Source organism: Orcinus orca, chromosome 1 (genome assembly GCF_937001465.1).
Source record: "Orcinus orca chromosome 1, mOrcOrc1.1, whole genome shotgun sequence".
In the NCBI taxonomy this organism is placed as follows: Eukaryota; Metazoa; Chordata; class Mammalia; order Artiodactyla; family Delphinidae; genus Orcinus; species Orcinus orca.
The window spans coordinates 140,817,088-140,844,031 of NC_064559.1; positions in this window are offsets into that span (position 1 = coordinate 140,817,088).

A 26,944-nucleotide genomic window follows, 5' to 3' on the forward strand; every position below is an offset into this window, starting at 1 on the left:
ATTTGATATAGAGTATAAAATGAAAAGGCATCCATAAAGACAAAAGGTGTGTTCTGAAGGTAGAAACAAAACATCACTTTTAAAATTGAGAATTAAGAATATTTTGGAAACTGTACTTAGAGTCATTAGGACACATTAATATCTTTGTAGACAAGTCAAAAACTACTATTTTTCGAAAACATAGAAGGAGAATACCTCAGCCCAAATCTAAGTTCTATATCTTACTAGCTCTTTTAATCTGACCAATCATTTTGTGTCTTTTGACCTCAGTTTCTTCATGTTTAACTTTTAGGATAAATTTTTGCTCATAAGGTTGTTCTCAGTACAAATGATCTGTGTTCATGGGAGCCTCCATACTTCCACAAGAAGGGATTTCTGCTATAATAACACTGCTGGTTTCTCTTCCACTCTCTCATCCACTTACCTAGTCGGGTTTTGAGAGAAAGACGTGACCATGTCCTGCTCAATCCCTTCTTGTTTCTTTCTTGAAAGCAGCCATTTAAGAGATGCATATATTTTCTGCTACTCTATGCTATAAGCTTAAGGAGCAAGCCCCAGTGCGCAGAGGCCTGCAGCCATCCAGCCATGCCATGACTGGGAAGTAAGTTTGTCTAATTAGAAGGTAAAGTATTAGCAAACCCACTGTTGCCACACATATATTCCATGTCCTCAATTCAGCTTTTATTAGTAATAAAACTTTTAATTTTCCTTCCATCTCACCGATTTTTAAATTTATTTTTCATATGGTTCCAAACTTGGATAGGGAAGAGGTACATTATTAATGGCTTTCCTCAAAACTCCAACATCCTCTACAAATACAAATTAATGCCATTATTATGCAATATCTTTGAGCTGTGTTTGCAAATGACTATCACATGTATTTATTTTTGCCTACTTTTCTTGCTACAAGCAATGAAATATCTTTCAGATCAAATTTTCTGCACCAATAGCAAATCAGAAAAGGGCAGAGAAAGAAAGAAATGAAATGAAATACTCAGTAAATGATATAGATTTGTTGTGCTTTGTAATTATGCAGTCCTTCACTGTATACTTCCTTAAAAATAAAAACCTTCCTGCTCACATACTTAAATAGTTCTATTGGTTTTGGGGTGTGTGTGTTGTGTGTTGTGTGTGTTTACGGTTTTCAATAAAAGAATTGTTCTTTCCTATTTTTAGGAAAAAGTTATCAAAGAGAGGTTTGTTTTTCCATCGTGCCCTGCCCCGCCTTTGATTCCTTCCACTTCCTAGTTGAGGTCATTATAACCCTGTACCCAGGGAAAAGGAAGAAATTGGTCTATTGTTTTCTTCTTCAGTCTCAAATGGCTAGAAGACATTGTATCTTGAGCTTAATCACCAAATAGTAATATCCTCCAAGCCTGGGTTATACGGTTATTTAAGAGAAAACTGTAGTTGTTTTAATATGGTTATTGTAGCCATACACTTTGTTTTTATGAGTTTTTATATAGCACTGTTACTTGTGTGGTAATCTTAAGGATATTGTTATAATTTGTTTTATGCGTTAAGTATTATAGAGACCTTGCTAACATTGCTATAGTTAAAGGTCTTTGAGCATCTCATTTGATTCGAGCATATTCTCTGACTTAAACCTTTCCTTCTTAACATGGGTTACATATACAGCTTTTGCTCACTGATTTATGCCATTTGCTATTGGAAATTTTAGCCCTTTTCCTTTAGAAATAGATCATCTCCAATCTCCCAGAAATTCTGCCTATGAGAAATGACCCATTTTCTACACATGCAAAGCTCTGCAGTCTTCTGCTTAGCCTGATAAATATCACTTCTTTTGATTCCATGTGCCAGCACAGTACTTGTTTGTGACCCAACCCTTCTTTCTGTTTCTCTAACTTTTCAGTCTGTAACATTAGTATTTGATTGTCTTTTTTATGTTAAAAAAAATCACAGATTTTAGGTGCTGTTATTACTCATATACCTTCAACCTATGTTCTCTGTTTTCCTTAATTCCTTAATCTGAGAAGATGTTCCTCAGAGACGGAAATTCTGGAGTTGTTATGACATCTTATTTCACTAGTGAGACCGTTTCTAGGAAAGTAGTTGCTGTTATTCGAGCAAGAATAGCTAATTCTTATGCTGTAGATTATAGTAGAGGGGACAACATCTGACAACATACAAGAATCATTGGGGACAAACACCCCATGACAGCTTATTTTGTTTCTTAGGAATTACTCCATGCCCATTAGGCGTATTTGTTATGTTTTGAATTTTTTTCGGTTTGTAATACCATATAGAAACACACCTTTACATGCTGAACATACATGAATGGATATACACATATCACAAATGGCATCTAAGCACCTAATCGTGTGTTACTTGAACTTTAAAACTCTTAATAGATACAGCTGAGGAATGAAGAGAAGGAATAAAATTACACTATAAGTATCATGGTCACTTACAGATTCAAATAACTAGTCTATTTTTTTAAATGACATTGAAAAGGGACCAAGAGAGAATTTTCAACTTAGGTTAGGATATAGAAAGTTGTAAGGTACAATTTTTCCAATTTAGCAATAAGCCAGTTAAATGACAAAATCATAGATTTAAAAAAACTAAATTCAAAAGAGTGGTGAATTTTCTGGAAGAGAAGCACAGCTGATTTCAGCACTGTTAGAGTGGCAGAGGAACAGGGAAGGGTAAACCGGCCAAACTTAACAAACTTGTAGGGACCACATGTGGACTAGTGTGATGGGTTAGAACTGCTAAAAGCCATAGAGTGAATCTGCATCTACTTGCCAACTCTTTCCCAAGACACTTCACCAAACACAAGGATCTAATATGCCAAAGGCTGGGGCAGGGCAAGAATTCTGAGAGATAATTCCCCTTGGGATTTGTAGGACCTTCCCCTAGTGTAAGTCAGTGGCAAGGCTGCAGGGAAGAGCAGAGGGAAATCCCTCTGGGACACACTCAAAACCTTTATCAAGTGAAGTCAATGACTGCAAAAGATCAGGGAAAAGGTAAAGAACTGAAAAAAATTCCTCCAAGACACTTTGAACTTTGACCCAGTGCAATGCAGAGGTCTTCCAGAGGTTAGTACAGGAAAGCTGAGTGGAGAGACTACTGCTAGGGTACAGAAAGTCGAGTAGAACTGGAGTGAAGAAAGAACTCACCAGTGACTAACAAAACAAGCAGCTGGGTGTAAAGAAGAGAGAGATCACCCACAATTTGAAAAGCTAGCAGGAGGACTCTAACTCATAAAGAAATCTCTGGAGTTTCTCAAACAGCTGAAGCTAGTGGTGATTTGAAAATAACTAAAGTTGCAGCAAAGCCCAAACCCAACTCGATTACCTGATTAGATTGAAGCCACTGGACACTCCAGCAGCCTGACAGAAGGGAACATGTCTTTTTCTGGGAAATAAAAATTATTTACTTCAGTCTCTAGTATTCTTTTACACACAATGTGTAGCATATAATTAAAAATCATGAGACATGAAAAGAATCAAGAAAACATCACTTACAATTAATGAAGTACAAATAGAAGTGAATTTAGAAACAGCACAGATGTTGGAATTATGAAACAGTGATTTTAAATCTTATGTTCCTGTATTTCAATATGTTAAAGAACCTTGGGGGGAAGGTGGACAACATACATAAACATTTGGGGAATTTGAGCAGAGAGAAAAGAACAACACAAAAGAATCAAATAGAAATATAAAAGACATCAAAAATAAAATATTCAGTGGGCTTAACATAAGACTAGAAACAACAGTGAAAATAATCAACGAACTTGAACACAGGTCAGGAGAAATTATTCAAACTGGAATACAAAAGGAAAATATAAATGAAAAAACAGAAATAGATGTACAAGATCTGTGGAACAATATTAAAATATTAAATGATATATGAATGATTGAAATCTAAGATAGAAAGGAGAGAGATATGGAGTAGAAGAATATTTGACTGAGAAAGAAGTTACTGAGAATTTTCAAAAATTAATTAAAGACATCAACCCTAGGATCCAAAAAGCAAAGTGAATACCAAGCCAAATAAATTTAAAGAAAACCACACTTAGGCACATCATCAAAATTCTGAAAATCAATGAAAAAGAGAAAACAAAATATTCAGCCAAAGGAGAAAGCTAAATACATTACATATCAAGACACAAGAAGAAGAGAAATGGCTGACTTATCATCAGAAACAATGAGGCCAGAAGGAAATTGAGCAACATATTAAAAATACAGAAAGAAAAAAATTATCCTAAAATTTTATATCTAGCAAAAAGTATCCATCAATTATAATGGTGAAATAGAGGTATTTTTAGTTATTTAAAAAGAAGCAGAGACAATTAATTCCAAGCAGAACCGCCCTGCAAGAAATGTCAAAGAAATTTTTCAGGGTGAGGTAAATTAATACTAGAGGAAAGACTACCTCATCAGGAAAAACTAAAAATAACAGAAAGAGTGAATATATGTGCAGATATAAGACCTTTTCTTAGTAGACTATTGACCAGTTTAAGTAAAAATAATAACAATGTGTATATAAGTAAAATATATGCCAACAGAGGCAGAATGAAGTAGGAGGGGGGAAAAATGTATGTAGATATAAAGTTTTTACCTTGTTTGTGAAATAATAAAGTATTATTTGAAGGTACTCTATAATATGATGAGGTGCATGTTCAAATCTCTAGAGAAATATTAAAAATAACACAGATAGGTATTGCAAAAAATTAATATAACAGAAAATAAAATACTAAACAGTACTAGATTTAATAAAATAAAGATGGAAAATGAATAATTGGAACAAAGAATAAATGAGAGTAATAGAAAATAAATGTTGATAGTTTTGACTTAAATCTAACTATGTCAATAATTGCAATAAACTTCAATGGAATGGATACTCCAATTAAGTGGCAGAGACTGTTAGATTGCTTTTTTTAAAAAAAAGCTAAACCAAGCTATATGCTGTTTGCAAGTGATACATTTTGTATATAAAGACAAATATAGGCTGAAAATACAAAGTATGAAGAAAGACACACCATGTAAGCACTGATTATAAGAAAGCTGTTGTGGCTATATTAATATCAAAATAAAACTAGAATTAAGCAAATGTGGTAGAGAATAATGCCCCCCAACACACACACACACACACACACACACACACACAATGTCCTAATCCCTGGAACCTATGAATGTTACCTTGTAGGGCAAAAAGGACTTTGCAAATGTGATTAAGTGAAAATCTCGAGATGGGAAAATTTTCCTGGATTATCTAGTGGTCTCAATATGATCACAAAGGATTATAAGTAAAGGAAGAGGATTAAAGTCATACAAAATTTGCTCCAAGAAAGCAGAGGAACAGAAAGAGACTGAAAGATGCTATGCTTCTAGATTTTAAGATGGGAGATAGGGCTTCCAAGGAATGCAGGTCAAGGGATGGTGGCCTCTAGAAACTAGAAAAGAAAAGTAAAGAGATCATCCCCTAGAGCTTCCAGAATGCAATCCTGACAACCCATTTTAAGACCTCTAACCCCAAAACTAAAAGAGAATAAATTTATATTGTTTTAAGTCACTAAGCTTACAGTAATTTTTTACAGCAACAAAACTAGTACACAATTTAGCAAGGTCCCATAATACAAGATTAATATACAATAAATGAATTATATTTCCATACATTAGCAATGGACAATTAGGGAATAATTTTTAAGACTATTAAAAAGAGCGTAAAAAATAAATACTTAGAAATAAATCTAATAGAATATGTACATGACTAAAAACTACAAAGTATTGCTGAGCTGGAACTATAATCTTTTAGAAGTATAGAAGAAGTATAGAAGAAAAAATTTACAACCATGGGTTAGGCAAATATATGTTAAAGAAGTCACAAAAGCACTAACCATAAAATTTTTAATTTAAAGAATGTTAAACATTTGTAGGAAACAAGCAAGGCTTCTATGTTGCAGTCTTAAGGCAGAGTTTCTTCTCCAGGAAATCTCAGTTTGGGCTCTTAAAGCCTTCAACTGATTGGACGAGACCCACCCACTTTACCAAGGGTAATCTCCTTTACTTAAAGTCAACTGATTGTAGATGTTGACCATATCTACAAATTACCACACAGATATACACAGGTGCATATTTTTATTCACAAACACAAATACCTAGATTAGTGATTGATTTAACAGGGTACTATAGTCAAGTTGACATACAAAATTAACCACTAGAGGCACTGTTAAGAAAATTAATAATCAAGCCACAGCTTGGGGTAAAAAATGTCATAAAACTTCTTTCTGACAAAGAACTCATATCAAAAATATATAAAGAATTCTTTTAAATCAACAACAAAAAACAGAAACAATACAATAAAAATAGGCAAAAAACAGATACTTCACAATAGAAGATATATGAATAATTAAAAGGTAAATAAAATGGTGCTCAACATTATTTGTTATAAGGAAAATGCATATTGAAATTGCAGTGAGAAACCACTGTACTCGTTAGAAAAGCAAAGGTCAAAAAAATGCTAACAATACCAAAAGCTGGTGAGAATGTGGAACAACTGGAACTCTCCTACACTACTGGTGGAAGTGAAGCTTGGTAAAATCACTTGGAGAGCTGTTAGTCAGTTTCTTATAAAATTAAGTACACACTCATAATATATAAACTAGCAATACCACTTCTAGGTTTATGCCCAAAAGAAATGAAACAAGAAGTCCAAAAATTTGTACAAGAATGTCCATGGCAGCCTCATTCAGAATAGTCATTAGCTAGAAAGACCCAAATGTCCATCTATAGGAAATTGGACAGAAATGTGGATGATACGCCATAATGTGGAATATTACTAAACAATACAAAACAATGTACTATTGATGCATACAACAACATGGATGAATCTCAAAAATATATTGAGTGAAGAAACCAGACACAGAAGAACACATACTGAATGATTAAATTTACATGAAGTCCAGGAATAAGCAAAACTAATTTTCAGTGATATAAACAAAAAGATGATTGCTTTGGAGGAATAACAGGAGTGAACTGTTTAGGAGAGTCATGAAGGAATTTTCTAGAGTGAAGGAAATGTACTATATCTTGTTTGGGGGCCAGTTACAATTGTCAAATATACAATTGTCAAAATGCAACAACCTGAAGTTTTTAAGGCCTCTGTATTTTATTGTTTGAGAATTAACCCTCAGTGAAAAATAAAAATTAAAAATGAGGCACAATAGCTTCTTGAAGAGACGTTTTACTGCTACAACTTTATAGTGGCAGTTTCCAAAGTCTTGGATTAGAAAGAAAGAAAGTGATACTCTGGAGAAGGTGCTGGCTTTTTACCTAGAGAAAATGGCATTCTGCTTGACATCAGCCCTTTACCTCTAGAGACAAAGAGTGGAATAAAAATAGTAGAATTGTTTTTCTCTGAAACTAAACAGCTTGACACACAGAAGCAGTCATTAAATTTTTACTTAAACTTTTATAGTAATCTATATTTCAAAGGGGAGTTAATTGAAAGTGAAAATATTTGGGGTTTGAGTTCTTTTTTTTAATGTATCATGTTAGCTCTATCTTAAATATTTAGTTATCTTTAAGTCAGATACAAAAGCAAGACAAAGCTTGCTAAACACACATGGATACCAAGGGAGTGGTTTCCTTAGCAATGCTACCCACATGTATTAAGCACCCAGCTCAAATTTATGAGAGCAGCCACACAAAAACAGAGTGCTAAATTGCCTAGACTATTACTTGTGGATTACAGGTAGAATTTTATTAATTTATGATAGAAATGTTTCATTCTAAAAAGTTCTTTCTTTGAAAGAATTTATCTAGTACCATTGCACATGCATGTCTCATACTACACATGTATAAATATATATATATTTATGTATATATGTATATGTATATATGATTAATACTATAACATCTGGCATTTTGAGGAATTGAAATTGCTGGAATGTTCTACATCATTTTTCAATGATGACAGTAGCAAATCTTCTGACAGAGATTGAAGAAAAAATAATGATGTAGATGTTTATTTTGGAAGATATTTTCTAGGGAGAGAGTTTTAAGCAAAGATATATTACTTGAATCCTAGAGCTGAAAGGAATTAGGGGTCATCTGGTTCATCTTCCATGCCCAAACTAGAACTCTCTCTACTACATTGACTGATGACCAACCTGTCTCTGATTGAATTCTTTCAGCAACAGGGAAGTTTCTACTTTGGAAGTCAGCCCAATCAGATTCCTCTCTTGAGAAAAATTAATGTAGAGTTGCAAATACTGACTGTTCTTTTAAGCTCTGGAGCTGAAAGTTTACACAGAGTCAAAACTAAAGATGCAAACATAATGGTAGAAAGAGAAGTGAGACAGTGAAAAAGGAGAGGAAGACAAGTTACCAAAAAAGAGAATGACAGAGAGGAAAAGAGACAAGAAGCCATGCACTCCTTGCCAGAGTCGTCTTGCTTCCTGACTCTCTCTCTGGTTCCTCATCCAAGCACTTTCCAGTCATCTGTCCTTGAGTTTAAGTACCTCAAGATGTGTGCCATTTGGAGAGACAGGCTTCTAGAAAATATAAAACTGATCTAAACAAATAATCAGAATTGTCTGAGATGGCAATTATAGAGGCACGTTATCTCACCTCCTGAGTACCAGTCTTGATGGTCTCTTCTTGGCATACAGAGGAATATTTGAGTTCTCAGGAGACGGAGCCTCAGCAAGAAGAAGCTGAGGAAATTAAGACTTTGACAGTTTGCCATGACCACTGCAAGATGGGATCCATTTTTGCCAATATAAAGTATTGCTGTTAAAACAAATGTCTTTTAAGCTAAAAGTAACAAAAAAAAATTTCTTAAGTTACCAGTGGTTGGAGAATATTATTTCATTTCTGCAAAATCATAAGAGGAAGAAAAAATATATAGACATTGTAACAATAGGAACTGGGCAAAAATACGATAAAGACAAATTTGAAAAACTTGTATTCTTTGCTTTTGTCCAAGAAAATATGTTCACTTCCATCAATACAACTTCAGGTAAATTCACTGTTTTATTATGCAAACATTGTGCATTAGTTTGAAAGGTGACTTTTTCTCAATATTCTTCTTTGTTACTCACTCTTGACAGTTTTTAGGGTAACTCTCTCTTTCTTTTGGTTTTATTTTTTGGGTACATTTATTTCCTTCCATAAAAGGTATATACCTTAACAATTGTAGGCATTTTTTCCAGGTTCATCTCTAGGAAAATAACTTTATTGCTGACTTAGAAATCCAGTTCCATCATATCTATGGATAAGAGTACCTCTGAGTATTACTAAATGATATGGAATAGATGGATAAGCTTCAGATATTTACCAGGAAATCAGAGTATAATTCCTTCTCCAAGAAAGGAAACTTAGCAATTATATTTTTTTAAAAGTTTCTTTAATCCCAGTAGAGTGCCAAAAATAGAAAAATAATTTAAAAAAATCAAAAGTCTGAAACATGCTGAATCTACTCCAGTTTAGCCACATATCAAAGGCATTTAGAGACTAAAAGTATTTATGTCTTCCACATTTAAAAGAAAGGCTTAATTTAAAAGAAAATAGGAAGCTGAGCAAGCAATTCAGTTCTTAAAAGGTTTGAAAAGCCTTCCATTTTAGTAGCCTTTTAATTTAAATACATGTCCTACTCTAAAGGAACATCATTCTCAAGAAATTTCCATGGGATGTAAATTGGCACAAGGAATTTGGTAACATGTTAATGTTTAAATGTATGTACTCACCAATGTCTTTTGTTGAAATATATCCTGAGATGATAATTACAAAAATGCACACATATATCTATATATTTACACATGTATGTGTGTATGTTTGTAGCAATGTTCACTGAAATAGATTTTATAACAGAAAAAATTGAAAACATCCTAAATATCACTTGTAAGGAATCAATTAAAAATATATATAATCAGGGCTTCCCTGGTGGTGCAGTGGTTGAGGGTCCGCCTGCCAGTGCAGGGGACACGGGTTCGGGTCCTGGTCTGGGAGGATCCCACATGCCGCGGAGCGGCTGGGCCCGTGAGCCACAACTACTGAGCCTGCGCGTCTGGAGCTTGTGCTCTGCAACAGGAGAGACCGCGATAGTAAGAGGCCCCCGCACTGCGATGAGGAGTGGCCCCTGCTTGCCACAACTAGAGAAAGCCCTCGCACAGAAACGAAGACCCAACATAGCCAAAAATAAATAAATTTAAAATATATATATATATATATATATTCAGCAGAATACTGTTCAGCAATTAAAATGAAAAAGTATAGTTTTAATCACTGACAAAGAAACAGGTTTTCATGGAGAATAGCGGCTACAGAACAGCACATATAGCATGGAAAATTGTGTGTTGGTATGTGTGTGCATATGTGCACACACTCATTCCCCGTGCACAAAGACAGATGTAAAAAAAAGGAGGTTTACAGATATGTTACCAGTAGTTACCTCTCCCTGGAAAGAAAGTAGGTGATTTTTAATTTATTTAAAAATTGTTATTTATTATCATAAGCATGTATAATTCTACAGTAGAAAAGCACTATAGCATTCTAATTTTTAAATAAAGACTATATCTGGATGCCACACAGGAAATTGGTGGAGTCTGTGTTCCTTGAACATGACTGAATTCCGTATAAGTTAATTTATTTGTGAACAGGCCATCCCTTCATAATAATGCTTTTGATAAAGTTAATTTTATTGAATGTGCAACTCTGCTTATCTGAAGTGTCTTTTAGCCACTTTCACATAAATAATATACACTCAGAAAACTTAGGACACCTGGTTGTGTAGAAAATAGTTTATACCTGTTGTAGGACACCTGGTTGGGTAAACATGAAGGAGGAAATAAAGATCTTTGAAATTTCTGCTGAAAGCATGTGTTAAAGCAAGGGAAATTGCAGTGATTTTTTTTTCCCTATGTACTTTAGAAGTTATCATGAATTGAATTTTGAATATTCATATTATTATATTTGTTTTATTTAAACAAAATATAATTACTTTGAACAATTTTTAACTATCAATTTAATTTTAAATTAACTAACAAACTACATTTTGCTAACTTATTAAGTTATTCAAAACTAGATTTGAGGGGGAGCATATATCCTGAAAGAAGTACTTAGACAGGCTGACAATCTGACATAGTACACAATGAGTGAGACTATTTAAAAGTAGGACTAAATAGGAGAAGCTAGGATTTGGTTGATACCATATGAGTAAAATTTTTATGAAAGGTTTGTTATATGGATATGAGATCCATCAACATTCCAAAAAGCAGCTTAACTAAAGGCCTTTAGTTTTGTAATACCACTTAGTAGCTTAAAACAACCCTTATTTTCTCACAATTCTGTAAGTCAGGAATTCAGGTAGGGTTCCTCTGGGCAGTTCTTTGGTTTCACATGGAAATTAGCCGAGGCCACTTATGAGGTTACAGTCAGTTGATGGCTGGGGATAAGACATCTCAAGATGGATCCACTACATGTCTGGTGCTTTGAAATGTATGAAAAAGTGAGATCTTTCACTCTCTCTCTCTATTTCTCTTTGTCTCTCTCCATGTGGCTCTTTCTATATGGCTAGCTCAGGCCTTTTTACATGCCTCTGAATCCCACATATAATCTAGTAGATCTGATGGTATATGAAGTATCTGGCAGATAGCGATAGGGTATTCAGCTGTTGGTATACCCCTGTAGGTGATCACAGTTCCCCAATTTAGGATTTTGGAGCAAAGTTATGCTATGCACATACTTATTGTCCTTTGAGAAACAGCTTCTGGTTTTCTACTAAGACATAATAGAAACTCAACACTTGGCTGTGGGCTACCAAGTTACAATGTAATCTGAATTTCCCCTTACAGACCCAGTGTTGTCTCTAGTTTGTTGTTTTACAAACTCAGCTTTGTGAGTTTCCCCTTACAAACTCCGCTATTTGAGCAAGCACCCCATCACCAATAGAAGTGTTACATAGAAGGCTGAGCTTTGAGAAAAATCCCCAAAGCACAAAAAACAACATGAGCAAGTGGCTCAGATTTTCACAGTCCCTACCTACTACATTGCTTCTTCTCATTAAACTCATACCTATGACTTTATGGAGAAATTCTTATAACCAAATGACAAAAGAAGAAAAGATCAGGCCTGGTTTACAGATGGTTCTGCATGACATGCTGGCACTACCTTAAAGTGGATGACCACAGCACTATAGCTCTACTCAAGGGTAAGTTTGAAGGAGAGTGGTGAAAGAACTTCAAGTAGTATGCCTGGTTGTTAATTTTGCTTGAAAGGAGAGATGGCAAGAGGTATGGCTCTACATTGATTCTTGAGTAATGCCTGAGTTGTCAGAAACTTAGAGGAAACACAACTGGAAAATTAGGTAGCAAGAAGTCTTTGAGGGAAAGATATGAGCATAGATTTCTCTGGTCACAGCGCAGAAAGACATTTATGTCCTACCTGAAGGTTCATCAAAAAGTAACTTTAGCAGAGGAGAGCCTATTTGAATATCAGTCATATATCTTCCCCATCCACCCTTAGTTTTGTCCAATAGGGTTATGAACAAAGAATCCATGGTGACAAGGATGGAGGTTACACATAGGCCCAGGAACATGAACTTCCACTTATCAAGGCCAATCTGGCTATAACCACTGCCAAGTGTCTACCCGGCCAATAGCAGAGACCAACACTAAGACCCATATGGCAGCATTCCCCACATGGCAGAGATCCTTAAGCTACTTAGCTAGTGTCAGGCTGATTACATTTGAACACATCTTTTATAGAAGTGACACAACTTTGTTCTCACTGGACTAGATACTTTCTCTGGATACAGATTTGCCTTCTCTGCCTACAATGCTTTTGCCAAGATCACCACTGTGGACTTACAGAATGCTTTATTCACCCTCTGGGTATTCCACCCAGCATTTCTTCTTAACAGGAAACTCATTTTATAGCAAATGAAGTGAGGCAATGGGCTCATGTTCATAGAATCTACTGGTCTTGCCATGTTTCCCATTGCCCTGAAGCAGCTAACCTAACAGAATGATGAAAAGGTCACTTGAATAATTAGTTACAGCACCAAACAGATGACAACACCTTGCAGAGTTCAGATTATGTTCTCCAGGATGTGTTCTATACTCTGTATCAGTAACCAAAGTATGAATTTCTCTCATACCTAAGATTCACATGTCTGGAAGCAAAGAATAAAAATTGGGAGTAACTCTTTCCACCATTAATCTTAATTATCCATTAATGAATTCTGTACTTTTCATTCTTGCAACTTACAGCTCTGTTTGGTTTACAAGTCTTAGTTCCCAAGAGTGATATATTTCCACCAGGGGATACAATAGCAGTCCCATTAAACTGGAAACTTTAGGCTCTTGATATTAGTGAACCAAGCACAAAAAGGTTATTAGTATACTGAATTTGATGATTAGTTCTGACTGTTAATAGGAAATTGTGTTGCTTCTACATAATGAAGGCAGGGAGAGCTAAGTCCGAACACAGATCATCTTGGGCACCCCTAAGCACTCCAATGTCCTATGATCAAAGTTAATGTAAAACATCAATGACAGGTAGATATACAGGTAGGAATATTAATAACACAGACTTTTCAAAGCTGAAGTTTTGAGTCACCTAATAGACAAGGAATCATAACAAGCTGAGGTGCTTGCTAAGGTCAAAGGAAATATGGAGTGGAAAAATGAAGTTTATAAATACCATAAATGAGAACTGTAATAGAAATGAGTATTTCCTCCTTACTTTGATATAAATATTCTTTAATATATACTAACTTCTTCCTTTACATTCCTTTGTTTCTTCCCTCTCTTCTCTATAGCTTGCTGCTATACTTCAATAAAAAAGAAATTCCTTGGTCTGAAGTAATTTTGGGTGAGATACTATGATAGAATAAGACATTTCAACACTCAGTGGATGATGGGATAGCAGCACGATTGTGGGCAGGAAAGGTAAATCCACATCCAGAAGAGGTTTTTATTCAAGTTGCATCAAAGTGCAGCCATTTCCATTATGTAAGAGAACTAATGAAACAACTTCTATCAGGCAAACTGATCCCTCTGGTACTGGGGCTACACAGAGGGCTCAGTGTTGGCTTTTGTTATTGGGCTAGTTAGTCTGAACAGGGACAGTAACCACATCAGTAGTAGAAAGTCTATGTTTTCAACCCTACATACAACCTGAATTCCTGCCACCATGGCCACTTTGTACAAGAGCACATTGAACATGGGTCCAGGGAGGAGGAGACACTGCTTCAAAAATTAGGATTATGGAATTTAGCCACTTCGAGAAACACTGACAGAATTAAGAGAGAGAGAAAGAGAGAGAGGGAAGGAGGAAGGGAGGGAGGGAAGGAGGAAGGAAGGAAGGAAGGAAGGAAAGAAGGAAGGAAGGAAGGAAGGAAGGAAGGAAGGAAGGGGAGAGGGAGGGGGAGAGGAAAACAGAAAGAGGAAGAACAATGGCTTCTCCCTTTTTTCTGTCTTTTGATCTCCCACTTTTCTGTCTCTTAATAATAGAACCAAAGAATGATAGGAAATATAATTTGCAAAATCTCAGCCCCAGCATCATATAGCAATATTGAAGGACAGGTAAAAGGTGAAAAGATAGTAGGAAAATAATTGGCACATTAACCCCATCACATCCTACTGTGAAACCCTCAACAGCAATGTAGAAATACAAAGAAACTGAGATATGGCATAGGAGTCAAGAGACATTACCACTGCAACTGGCAATTGTTTAGGATCTTATAATAATATCATTGAAAATAGCCGGTTATTTTTACATGGCCTTTATTTTCATTATCAACATTTTTTTACCCGCTCAATTGTGTCTTTTTTAGTCCTTTAAAATTAATGTTCAAAGATTTCATTAAAAATTTGATGAAGAATACAATAAATTGTCACCAAAGGGCCATCAATCTGAGGGGATACGAACATATAGAGAATTCTCCTAAGAGAAGAAAGGAAAACACGGTTGCCAGTTAGACTCCACTTTAACTAATCTGAGATTACAGAGAATTTCCAAGATGTATAGAGGGTGTATTTCAGCCCTTAAAAAATATGTTCCTTTTTCTACTTTTCTGTCCACCTAAATAATACTGGATCTGTATTCCTCTGAGACATAGCTTGATTCAAGCTTTAATTGTTTTACACATATGTTACAGCTGTGGTTCTGGCGGATGTAAACAGAACAGCATTCCACTGACAACCAAATAATTCTTGTGAATGAATACTGATTATACGTGCACAGCAGTTTATCTAATACAATGGGTCATTTTGCCCTATTAAGTATAGTACATGAAATTCCAGCTTATCGGGAATGATAGCAATGTCTTATGTTTGGAGCCAATTGTAACAAATTTCCAGACATTCTTGATTCTTCAGCTGACTGTCACTGACTCCCTGTGAGCCTGGGCAAATCATTTAAACTTTAAAAGTTTGATTTTCCATCTGTAAAATGTGATAATTATATTGACTTTAGGATGTTCAGATGAAAGGAATGATGTAAGTGCAAAATAATCTACTCATCATTAGGAAGGCAAGATTATCTACTTATGAAAGTGAGTAGTACTAGAAAACTATGGTCAAAGGAAAAAGACATTTAACAAGATTTTTATAATTACACAAAGCTAATTTGACTAACATTCATTAAGACAGGTATGTATTTTATTCCACATATTATCTCTTCTGCAAGACAGAAGATACTATCTTTGCAATTCTTTAATGATAGTAGTGTCTCAAAAAAGCAATTCACTACGATTTATAGTTCTCATGAGAATTTTAAAAACATTACTCAATAATTTTCTTTAAATGCTTAAAATGCTCTCTACAAAACAAATATAAATTAATTTATTTTGTTGTTTTGAGATTAACTGTAAATAAAAATGCACATATAGTTCTTTTAGGTTGTAATACAAGTTAGTTTCTGAATTTATCAAATCAAAACATATTAGATACTCCTGGGGCTTCCCTGGTGCCACGGTGGTTGAGAGTCAGCCTGCTGATGCAGGGGACACGGGTTCGTGCCCCGGTCCGGGAAGATCCCACATGCCGCGGAGCGGCTGGGCCCGTGAGCCATGGCCGCTGAGCCTGCACGTCCAGAGCCTGTGCTCTGCAACGGAAGAGGCCACAACAGTGAGAGGCCTGCGTACCGCAAAAAAAAAAAAAAAAAGAAAAAAAGTAAAAAAACCATAGTAGATACTCCATACAAGATTTAGACTCTTGTCTTGCATTTGGTAAACAGTACCAATGAGATTATAATCTCAAAAAAAGCAAACTGTAGCTGATTTTGATACTACTTTAAGACATTCTTTGAAAGTAAGTTCCAAAAGTTTTCTTTTTTCAAGCTGTACCCCAAAATTGGACACTGACTTTAGGACTGATTAGAACAAATTATGAAAGTGGTAATTTAAATACATAAAATCATTAAAGTTCTTCCCACTATTTTTTTCTAAGAAACATATATTTTTTTAAGTCTGTGTATTGATCAATAATGTGTGCCTACTAACCAAAAATAAAAGATACTAACGATGGTGGGGGGGAGAGAGAGAGAGAGGAAATGAGGAAGAAGTTGTCTTCCGGGAAATCTTAAGTTTTGCAGGAGGTTCTAAACCTCCAGTGCAGCTGATTCAATTGTCTCATATCCAAGGACTGAAACATCCTCCAGAAGTTCTAACTTTTAAGTAAAATGTTTATGTATAAACACTACATTTTCATAGTCATCAATTCCTTTTCTACAGACTAACCACAATAAGTTTTGCATGTAATTAATAGTGACATAATTTTTAAACAGTTCCAACCTTAGAGCCACAAAGAGGTAATAACTTAGGAAAACTAGGTGTGAAAAGGAAGCATCTGACAGGTGGTTTTCTGGGGCAGCTCTTTGGTTTCTTGCTCCAGTGAAGGGAAGTGTATGATTAATGAAATCTTAGTTTTTTTAAAACAAAGTGATTAGCTAGATAATCACCTTAAGTCTTTTACCCAAAGGGGTAAACTTATCAGTAGGTTCCCATAAATGCCAGAGAAAAACTCCATTCTCAAATGTATGTGGGTACAATTTTAAAATGTTATGGATTAATGCAAACAATAAATTAAGCAAAATTAAAACTGAAACAGCTCCTTTCATAGCTTTCCTGGATATCTTCTGAATATCTGGCTATTACTATGCCTCCTATAGATTACATCCATGTGGCATGCTGGGCTTCACTGGCTGTCATGAAAGAACTTGATATATGACCTTTTCCCTGTGGCTAGGGAGAAAGGTGGGGAATATTTAAAACCACAAAGTTCAAGAGATATAGCTAACTTCAGAATGAACTGAGTGAACAATGACATATGACTTCAGTGCTGTGAAAGGAGTCAAAAGTAGGGATTTAAGGACAGGGAAAATTCTTGCTAAGTTATGAGGCAGCCCAGCATGACTGAATTTTAAAAAGATCCAAAGAGTTGGCTGGAGATACATGAGCAAAGTCTAACTTCCTGGGAAGAAGAATGGCAAGGGTCTAGCAAGTTGTCTGGGGAGGTTTCCCGGGGGACCAGAATGAAAATCAGAAAAAGAGCAGACCATGGACATATGGGGTGAAAACTAAAGTTTGATGATCATGTTGGTGCTAAATACGCATTTTCTTATTCAGTTTTCGCAATCTATGGGCAATAGCCATTAGCATATTCATAAAAATAGATATTAGTAGGCATACAGCTAGAAAGAAGAAGAAACTGCATTAAAACCTGAATCTTTTTGACTTTGCAGCCCATGAACTTTACAAATAACTTTCATTTTGTAGATAAGAAAACTGAAATTAAGTCATCTGCTTAAGATCACATATATTTAGAAACAGCAATAAAGACAATGATCATGGATACCAGTGGAAGGTAGCAGACTAATTCCAGAATACACATGCTGTTGGGATTAAAGGACCTAATAAAATACAATACTTTATTCTCAGCCATGCAAGGATTGGTTAGGGAAGTGAATTCAGGCAAAAATGAATTTATTTGCTTCAGATAGGAAGCAAATAAAGACTGTCAGTTCTATCTGCCCCTTAGAAAGACATTTAAATTTTTTTCCTAATCAAGAAAAAAAAAATAAGGCTAAGATTTATTGGACCTTCTCTATGCTAGGAGTCAAATAATTAGCAATTCAAGATATACAGAAGGCCAGGAAATTCTTGGCAGGAGCTACCTTTGAGAGCAATCAATACTCCAGGTAGGAGTCTGGAGCCACAGTCAATGGGGACGTTTTATTCAGCCATATAGATACCACAGACAAATGAACAGAGAGGAATGGAAGCGAGAAAACAGAGCTAAAGATTAGAAGTCAGAGAGATAGTCAATCCATGAGTGAAATCAGAATTATTGATCCAAAATGAGACTACTGAATATATAAAAGTGAGCAAGACAGTGCTTTTTGGACACATAAAATGGCATTGTTTTCTAGACAGCCTATAAACTATACAATCACTAGGGGCGAAATACATTGAGCTTACTAGACCTTACAAGGAGTTCATACAAATTAACAAATATATCCTGGTTGTCTGTGTTCTAGCTGCTATACATACTACAATGAACAAGACAAAGATTCTGACTTCAGAAGGTTTATGTTCTTGTATAGGAGAGAGATAATAGAAAAATAAACATATAAAATAATGTTCAGTGATTGTCAGTGCTAAGAAGAAAACTTGAAAATGATTGATGGGAAGCTTAGGGCCTTCAAGAAAGTGAGAATTTCAAAGAGAATTTCTCTGAGGTAGGGACATTTGAGCATAGACAGGAATGAAATTAAGAAACTAACCCTGTGAATTTCAAGGGAAAGAAAACAAAAGGTGAAAACCCATAAAAAATAAACAAACTTCATGTCTGAGCAAAAATAAGAGGACCACTGTGGCCAGAACAGAGTGAGCACGGCAAGGAGTCATAGGTGAGGTCAAAGAGAGAGGATTCAGATCATGTAAGCCTGTGTAGGTAAGGAGTTTTGTTGAAGTTTGAGCAAAACAGTGACATCCTCAATTGGCATCTTCAAAAGGTGAATAGTCACAACAGAAAGATTAAATAGCCGAGGAGCCTACATACAAGAGGATGGTGGCTTGGATAAGAATGGTAATACTGGAGATGGTGGTTTTTGAATACAGTGTGTATGTTGAAGGTAAGTTGAAGAGATCTTGCATATCAGTACCTGGAAATAAGGGAAAGAGAGGAGTCAAAAATGATTTTCTAGGTATTTTGGCCTAAACAACTTAATAAGTAGAAGTACCACTTATTAAATGGTGAAGGCTGGGAAAGGAGCAGGTGTTAGATGGTGGTAGGGAGGGGCAATGAGTGGTGAATAAGGCACATTTGATCAAAAGCTCAGTATTAGAAGTGTTCAGTTTGAGATGACCACTAGACATTTAAGAAGAGATGTTGAGTTGCTGCTTTAGATATGTTTTGAAGTTCAGAAGAAAGATTCAAGCAAAAATTATACACTAAGATTCAGCAATGTACACATGGCATGTGAAGTCACAGGACTGGAAAGAAAAAAAAAAAAAAAAAAAACAGGGAACTATTTAGAAAGTAAGCACTATCACTAGAAAAACTGAGACCTGAAAGGTTTGACTAGATACCTCATCACGGTCACCTAACTAGGAAGAAAGGGTGCAAAGACTGGAACCAAGACGTATCCGAGTCCACGTTCTTATTCTGTACTTTCCAAAATCATTTACTATATCAGTGCTGATTTAATAATCTTCATAGCAGCCTTGGGAAACAAGTAACTTATAACTGTTTATATGTGATAAAACTTTTCAAAATTACATACAACTAATAAATTATAAAACATTTGTATCCTATGAAAAGTTGAAGGAATTAATTTTTTTTTTTTTTTTTGCAGTACTCGGGCCTCTCACTGTTGTGGCTTCTCGCGTTGCAGAGCACAGGTTCCGGACGTGCAGGCTAAGTGGCCATGGCTCACGGGCCCAGCCACTCCGCGGCATGAGGGATCTTCCCGGACCGGGGCATGAACCCGTGTCCCCTGCATCGGCAGGCGGACTCTCAACCACTGCGCCACCAGGGAAGCCCGAAGGAATTAATATTTAAGATCACAGGCTCAGAATATGAACTAGATGTATCCAGTTCTGGCTCCATTGCTTGCTATTTGACCTTGGGCAAGTTAATAAAACTTTCTGTGCCTCAGTTTCTTTATCTGTAGAACAGAGAGAATAATCGTACCTCCTTGTAGGGCTGTTGTTATGATTAAGTATGGTAACATTTGTAAAACACTTTGAAGAGTACCTGACACACAGCAAGAGTTATAATGGTGCAGCTAGGGTTATCATCTAGGTTAGAGGCAGCAGAGCAGTTTGGTTAAGAGTGAGGGCCCTACTACCAGATTTCCTGGCAATGCATTCAAGCTGCCAGATTTATTGACTGTGAGCCTTGTGCAAGTTAATCTACCTGGGTCTCCGTTTCCTCATTTATATATTGGGAATAAGAAAATTATATACCTTATAGGATGACTGTGATGACCCAATACACAAATAAACCTATAGTATTTAGAACAATGCATGGCACATATTAAGTTCTCAATGAATGTTAAGTATTGATACCTACTCCAGATCCATTCCAACGTCCAATGTACCCCAACTGCACTCTGGGCATCAAACAATAGCTATTATGAAAAACATAATTAGCAAGCTTACAAGAGCTCAAATTTCACAAAACCCGCACTTTGGGTACTTTCATGAATGAAATCTATAAATATTTAGAGGCTTGCCTGACACTAATTGCCATCAAAGCTTTCACTGCAAAGCAATAAACACCAGGAATTTTCATGAGATACTGTGAATAGGACAGTTGCTTTTGTTCATAAATCAGGTAGTAACCTCAATCATTAATAAACAAATCAGAGCCACAGCAGTAAGAGAATGTAAAGAGTAATTGGTAAGGAATCCAATAAATTTATTCAATACAAATAATCAAAACAAAGAATTTATTCTTAATTCTGCCATGCTAATGGCTTCTGTTAAAATGAAAATGATTAAGTCAAATTTGGCTTTAATTTGTTGTGGCTAGATGCAGTTTTCCCCAAGGTGATAAATTACTGTGAGAGCAAGTCAAATAATGTGAAATTTACTATGAGCCTGCTGTTGCATGAAAGTGGAATGAAACAAGAAACAATTCAAGAGTTATTTAGCGTATAGTTCACTGAATTCAAGAAGGGAAAGGTATTATTAAAACCTCATATACCTTTATTACTGTTGCTCCGTTGTTGAATAATTACTTTTACATCAAGACTGGTAATTTTCTATGCCATGCTCTTGGGGCACACCATATCTGTGATCTGGACAATCTTTCAACTCCAAATATTTCATAGGCTTACAGAATGCTTCTGTTGTGAGACATGCCAGAAATAGCTTGTCCCAACTTTCTCAGTATATAAACTAGGAAAATGAGGCCCAGAAAGGTTTAATGACCTCCTCAAGTTCCACTTGGGACAGAGCCAGAAGTTGCCTTAGGTTCTGTTTAGTCCAAATAGGAAAGAAAGATGGAAAGGAGGTGGAGAGAGTAGAGAGGAGCTGGTCTTTCAGCCTGCAATTTATTTAATATTCATTTAAAAAAAAAACAATCTTCTAAAGCTCTCCTTTCTCCAATTAAGCAGGTGTTAACCTACTCTTCAGCTACCTAACAACTCTGTCCCAACATTTATTTCTTTACTGTTTTAAAAGTTGTACTAGAATAGAGTAGTTTGGATTTGTGAACTTTAAATATTTTTTGAAGAAATTATTTCAATGAGTTTGTCTATTTTTGCCCTTTCAAGCTTTCAGAAAAATTAGTGGGCAACATCTGAATCTCTCCATCAGGAACAACAAAAAAAAAGTGGGAGTATAATTGAAAATTGTAGAAAAAGAAAGTTGAAGCGCCTGCAAACGTAACAGAAGGAAAGGCCACAGTGGGTGATGAAGGGTCACAGCAGAAAGAAGGAGAAAGATAATCAGAATGACTCAGAAATTTTCACTTGGTATTGAAACAGAAAGTGGTAAATTTCATGTCATGAGGAAGCTGTCCTACTAGATAATGGCAAAGGGTAATTAAGGAGTCATTCTACAAAGGAAACTATTTTTTGTAAGTGGAAATCAATGGGTGCATTCCCTCCACCAGCACCATCTGCCACTGAGTCTGTAGTTTTGCATTTCACCTGAAGCAGCTGATTAAATCACTGACACTTGGAGCAGAACAGGGACTTTTCTTTTTAATTTAATTTAATTTATTTTATACAGCAGGTTCTTATTAGTTATCTACTTTATACATATTAGTGTATATATGTCAATCCCAATCTCCCAGTTCATTCCACCACCAAGAACAGGGACTTGTAATCTTTACAGTGTGCTGCGCTAATCAGGCCAGCAACTGTGCAAGGGACAGCGAGACCTGAACTTCTGTGATGACAGCACTAAGTGGAGTAGAAAGAGATGTATTAGATATCTTAAGCTACTCTGGTGCTGAGCACTGGTTATGTCAGCCTAAGAGAAAAGACAATATGAGAAGACTTGCCTCAGGTCAGGACTTTAATCATCAGAAGAAAAAATGATTTGCTCATACTCACTAAGCTAACCCCTGCCGAGAGCCCTTTTTTCCCAGCTCCTACTCAAAATATGAACTAGAAAGAATGAGGGAAGGGCTAAAAGAGGAAATAAAGAAGCTAGATTGACATCTTAGTGTCCTGTACAGTTTAAGTTTTGCTCAAATGTATGCACTAGTGATACAGGCAGAGTCAATAATAGAGCATGGGTCCTGTTTCTTAGTCAGGGGCCCTTTCAATTATGGCAGAAGCTCTAAACCTTGCACTGGACATCCAAGCTTAGGCCGTAAGTGGGTCTTTCTTGAATTCATCCAGCAAATCCATATTAGGTTAAATTCATAATTAATAAATCTCCAGACACCAGTTTGTAGAAACTGTGTATTCTTGTCAGTGAATAGGCTTATCAACAGCATGTGCACAGTCTTCTTCATCCAGAATAATTTAGCTCCCCGGATAGTCTCAATTCTTCAAGCCTGCCCAAAACTCACTGTCCTTCACATTCATTCTGACAAGTAACATACATTTTTATTACTCAGTGTCGGGCAACATGAATATATCCTTCCTTCCCTCCCCCCCCCCCTCTTTCTTCCTCTCTCTCTCCCTCTTTCTTTCTTTCTCTTTCTTTCTTTCTTTCTTCCTTTCTTCCTTTCTTTCTTCCTTTCTTTCTAGTTTTGTTTACAGGAAACTATAATAAACACTTTCTTAGTCCATTCAGGCTGCTATCACAAATTACCCTAGACTGGGTGACTTAATAAACAACAGACATTTATTTCTCACAGTTCTGGAGGCTGCGAAGTGCAAGATCAAGGTGCTGGCAGATGTGGTTTCCGGTAAGTACCTACTTCCTTGTTGCTAGAGGGCTGTGTGGCTATATTCTCACTGTGTCCTCACATTGCAGAAAGGGCATTAATTCCATTCATGAGGGCTCATGACCTAATCACCTTCCAAAGGCTCTACCACATTGGGGATTAGGCTTCAGTATATGAATTTGGTGGGACACGAACATTCAGTCCAGTCCACTCCCTTTTCCTTGGTTTTGGGTTCAAAAGGCACCAAGCCAATGTTTCTATATGCCAAGAACCAGTATTCAAATTAATTGATGGCATTCTATTTATATTTTGTTTCTATGAACAAATCTTCAGATGGCTTAGTCTAGATTCTACCAGCTGTTTTTTAAATGCGTTGTCAAATTAATTTGGCATGTATTATAGAAAAGGTTTCTGACAAGTTTTATATTTTATACAAAGCAAACCAAAACCTTGAATTTTAAATTTCTGGATGACCCATAACAAGTCAGTTCAAAATGTAAGATTTGCAATGAGTTTATAATATTCTGCCTCCACACTGAAACAAGATAAAGAAGCAGCACATGTTTGGGACATCCCTGACCTTGTCCCATGGGATCCATTTTTCTTATAAGCTCGTCCTTACAGTGTCAGAATCAGTGTCATGGCTACAAAAAATAAAGTAGCAATTTTGCTTGCAAGGTTTAGCTGCAGATAGTTCAGTTGCCTCAATTTCTGACAAATTAGAGGAAATAATAAAATCTCAAGTTGTTGAACTGTGACTTTGAATCAGGATACAGTTACCATTAAAATCCAGATCGAGACTTTCAGTAGCACTTTTAATGGATAATATAACTGAAGAAGCAGATTCAGGGCAAATCCTTTTTATGCATTTTCCAGGAGGCTGGAACCTAGTTAACAGTGTTAAATAGAATTGAGGAAGTGGGACTTGGAAGGTAGATGAGGGGCTGAAGATGCAAAATATTGTAAGTATGATCTTTCTAGATTGCAAATCTGAAACATGCCACACCTTTCCACCCCCGCTTAAAGCCTTTAGTGACTCCCGCCATCCTCTAGATAAATATGAAGCTCCTTAGCCAACAATGTGATCCCTGTTACTTCTTCTCATCCCACAATCATTTCATTGTCTCCCCTCTATCTGGAGCTAGCCAGCTCTCGGCCACACTGTGCTCTTTTACCCTGTGCCTTTTCACATTGTCACAGATACAGCTGCTTGGTTTGCTCAACTCTTTTACATCTTCACTTTAATGTACCTTCCTTAATGAGCCAGCTAAAATCACATTTCAGCCAGTATTCTAGATGTGTCACAGGTTCTATCAATCAGATGCACTAGTAAATGAAGAGAAGAAAACTAGAGGAAAATAATTTATTCAAATGGACAACATAGTATCAACTATTACCTTAAAAGTTGACTGGTCAATTCCTATCTTTCTTTAAAGAGGACTTAAACATCTAAAAGAAACATTCCCTTTAAAAAACCCTATAATTATAAACATAGTTCCACAGGAAAATATCATATGCTTCAATTAAAGTAAATGTTAGAACAGCTGTGTGTCATCATTCATTTATTCTTTCAAATAGGTATTTGTTGGTTCCCTTCTGTGTACTCAGTGAAAGAACTGTAATCAATGTATTTGTATCAGTGACCCAATATCTACCAGGGATGATAGGATGTTATGCTACAGTATCAAACAGTGCCTGACTCAGTGACTTAGAAAAACAGAGATTTATTTAACATTTATGCTAAAATTACACCATGACTGGGAGCTCTGCTCTATATCTCTTTACTCTGGGATCCAGGCTGACAAAACAGAGACCATCTTGAACATTCCTATTCACTGAGTCAGAGGGCAAAAATGTATTCATAAAGGTCTCCACTATACAAATGATATATAACTCTGTCATTCACAGCTGATTGGCCAGGATTAGTCACATGGCCCAATGCAACCACGAGGGAGCCAGGATGGCCTCAGAAGGAAAGACTCTGAAATATTTAACAAATATCACCAATGTCCACTATGATCTGCCCTTCTGGGTAACCAAATATTTGGTTTATCCTCCTTTCTGAATGAAAATTATGCTCCTCTTTACCTAAGGGAGAAAATTCCAAAGGTGCATACAGTCATAGCATCAAGCTCTGGGCTCTCCGTGGCAGTTTCTACATTGAGGTTATGTGCAATAGTGTGTGCATATCCAGGTGGGGCTTTATCTGGAGAACTATAAACAAGCAAAAAATAAAAGACAAGTTATCTGCTTCTTACACAATCAATATGAAATGGTGGAACAGGAATAAGATAACTGAAGTAAACCCTCCCATTCAGAAAAGGAGAGAGTGAGAAAAACACACAGTAGACAGTGATCCACAGCCCCCTACCCTGGAGTAGAGGCATGTTTCTTGATTAGGCTTCAATTCTATTCGCTGGGAAAAGTTCCCTAGTCCATTGTTCTCTGTGGCCCTTAGATCTGGTCTTTGTTCATTATACTCTCTGGCCATTTTAAAGTGGGCATTGATGAACAGGACACCCCTGTGGGCTGAGCAGCTTCTTCAGTCTACTTCCTGACCTGTTAACCCAGGTTCTGGTTTCTTCTTAATCAATGTCTTTTCCTTTTTGTTCAACAGCTCCATGTGCCAACAATTGCACAAAAAATTCTCTTCAAGATATTTCTCTCATTCTCTCTTGACTTAGTTGCACACATCTGGAGGTTATATGGCTTCAATGATAGAACCGTACACTTATTCTCCTTTCCCTGATCCATTTTTCTTCTGAAAAAATTTACTGGGCACTCCTTAATCCATTTAGAAGTTTTAACAGTAAGTATGACAACAATGCTCTTGATTTTATCCTTGTTTGTAGGCTGAATTTTAAGAAGTCTTTGTAGCTTAAAACAAATCTCAGTTTTAGCTTTTACTGTTAGGGGTTTAAATAGAGTTGCCTGTTAATTTCTGGACTCTATATGTACTCTTTCATTACTACTTGCAAACTGACCGATTATTTTTTAAGCTTGTCTCTTTCTTATATTGCCTTGTCACATGCCACAAAAAGCAGTCAATGTATCCTACTAACATTCTAATACCCATTTTTTCCTCTTTAAGCTGCTAACTCATTAGGTATACTGTCCTCCTTCCTTGTTATCCCAAGCAAGTCTTAGCAAAGTTCCATCACCACCCAACTGGATTGCCTTTCTTCTAGCCCCAGTATCAGTTTCCTTGAAAGCTGAAAATTATCTCCCCTCATCAAGCTAATCCCACATATTTTAACATTTTTTATTTATTTTGGTAGCATTGTATACCTCATACCAATTTCTGAAGCATTTCAAGTTGTGCTAGCTGTGAGTGACTTAATAAACTACCACGAAATCTGAATCACCAATAACATAAAGATCTTTATGTTCTTTATAGAGGGGAAATCTAGCACTTCCTCTTTACGTTTTGCCACTACCTTTGTGCATAAAACTCACATGGTTTTTCCCTTAGGTTGCTCCCAAAGTCTCCCTTTCTCTAGTCTTGAATTCATACACCACGAACTGCCATGAGAATCACCTCAATGTGATGCAAATCTGACTATGATTCTTGAATTTACATTTCTCAATTCTTCCTAAGCATACTGAGAATAAAAA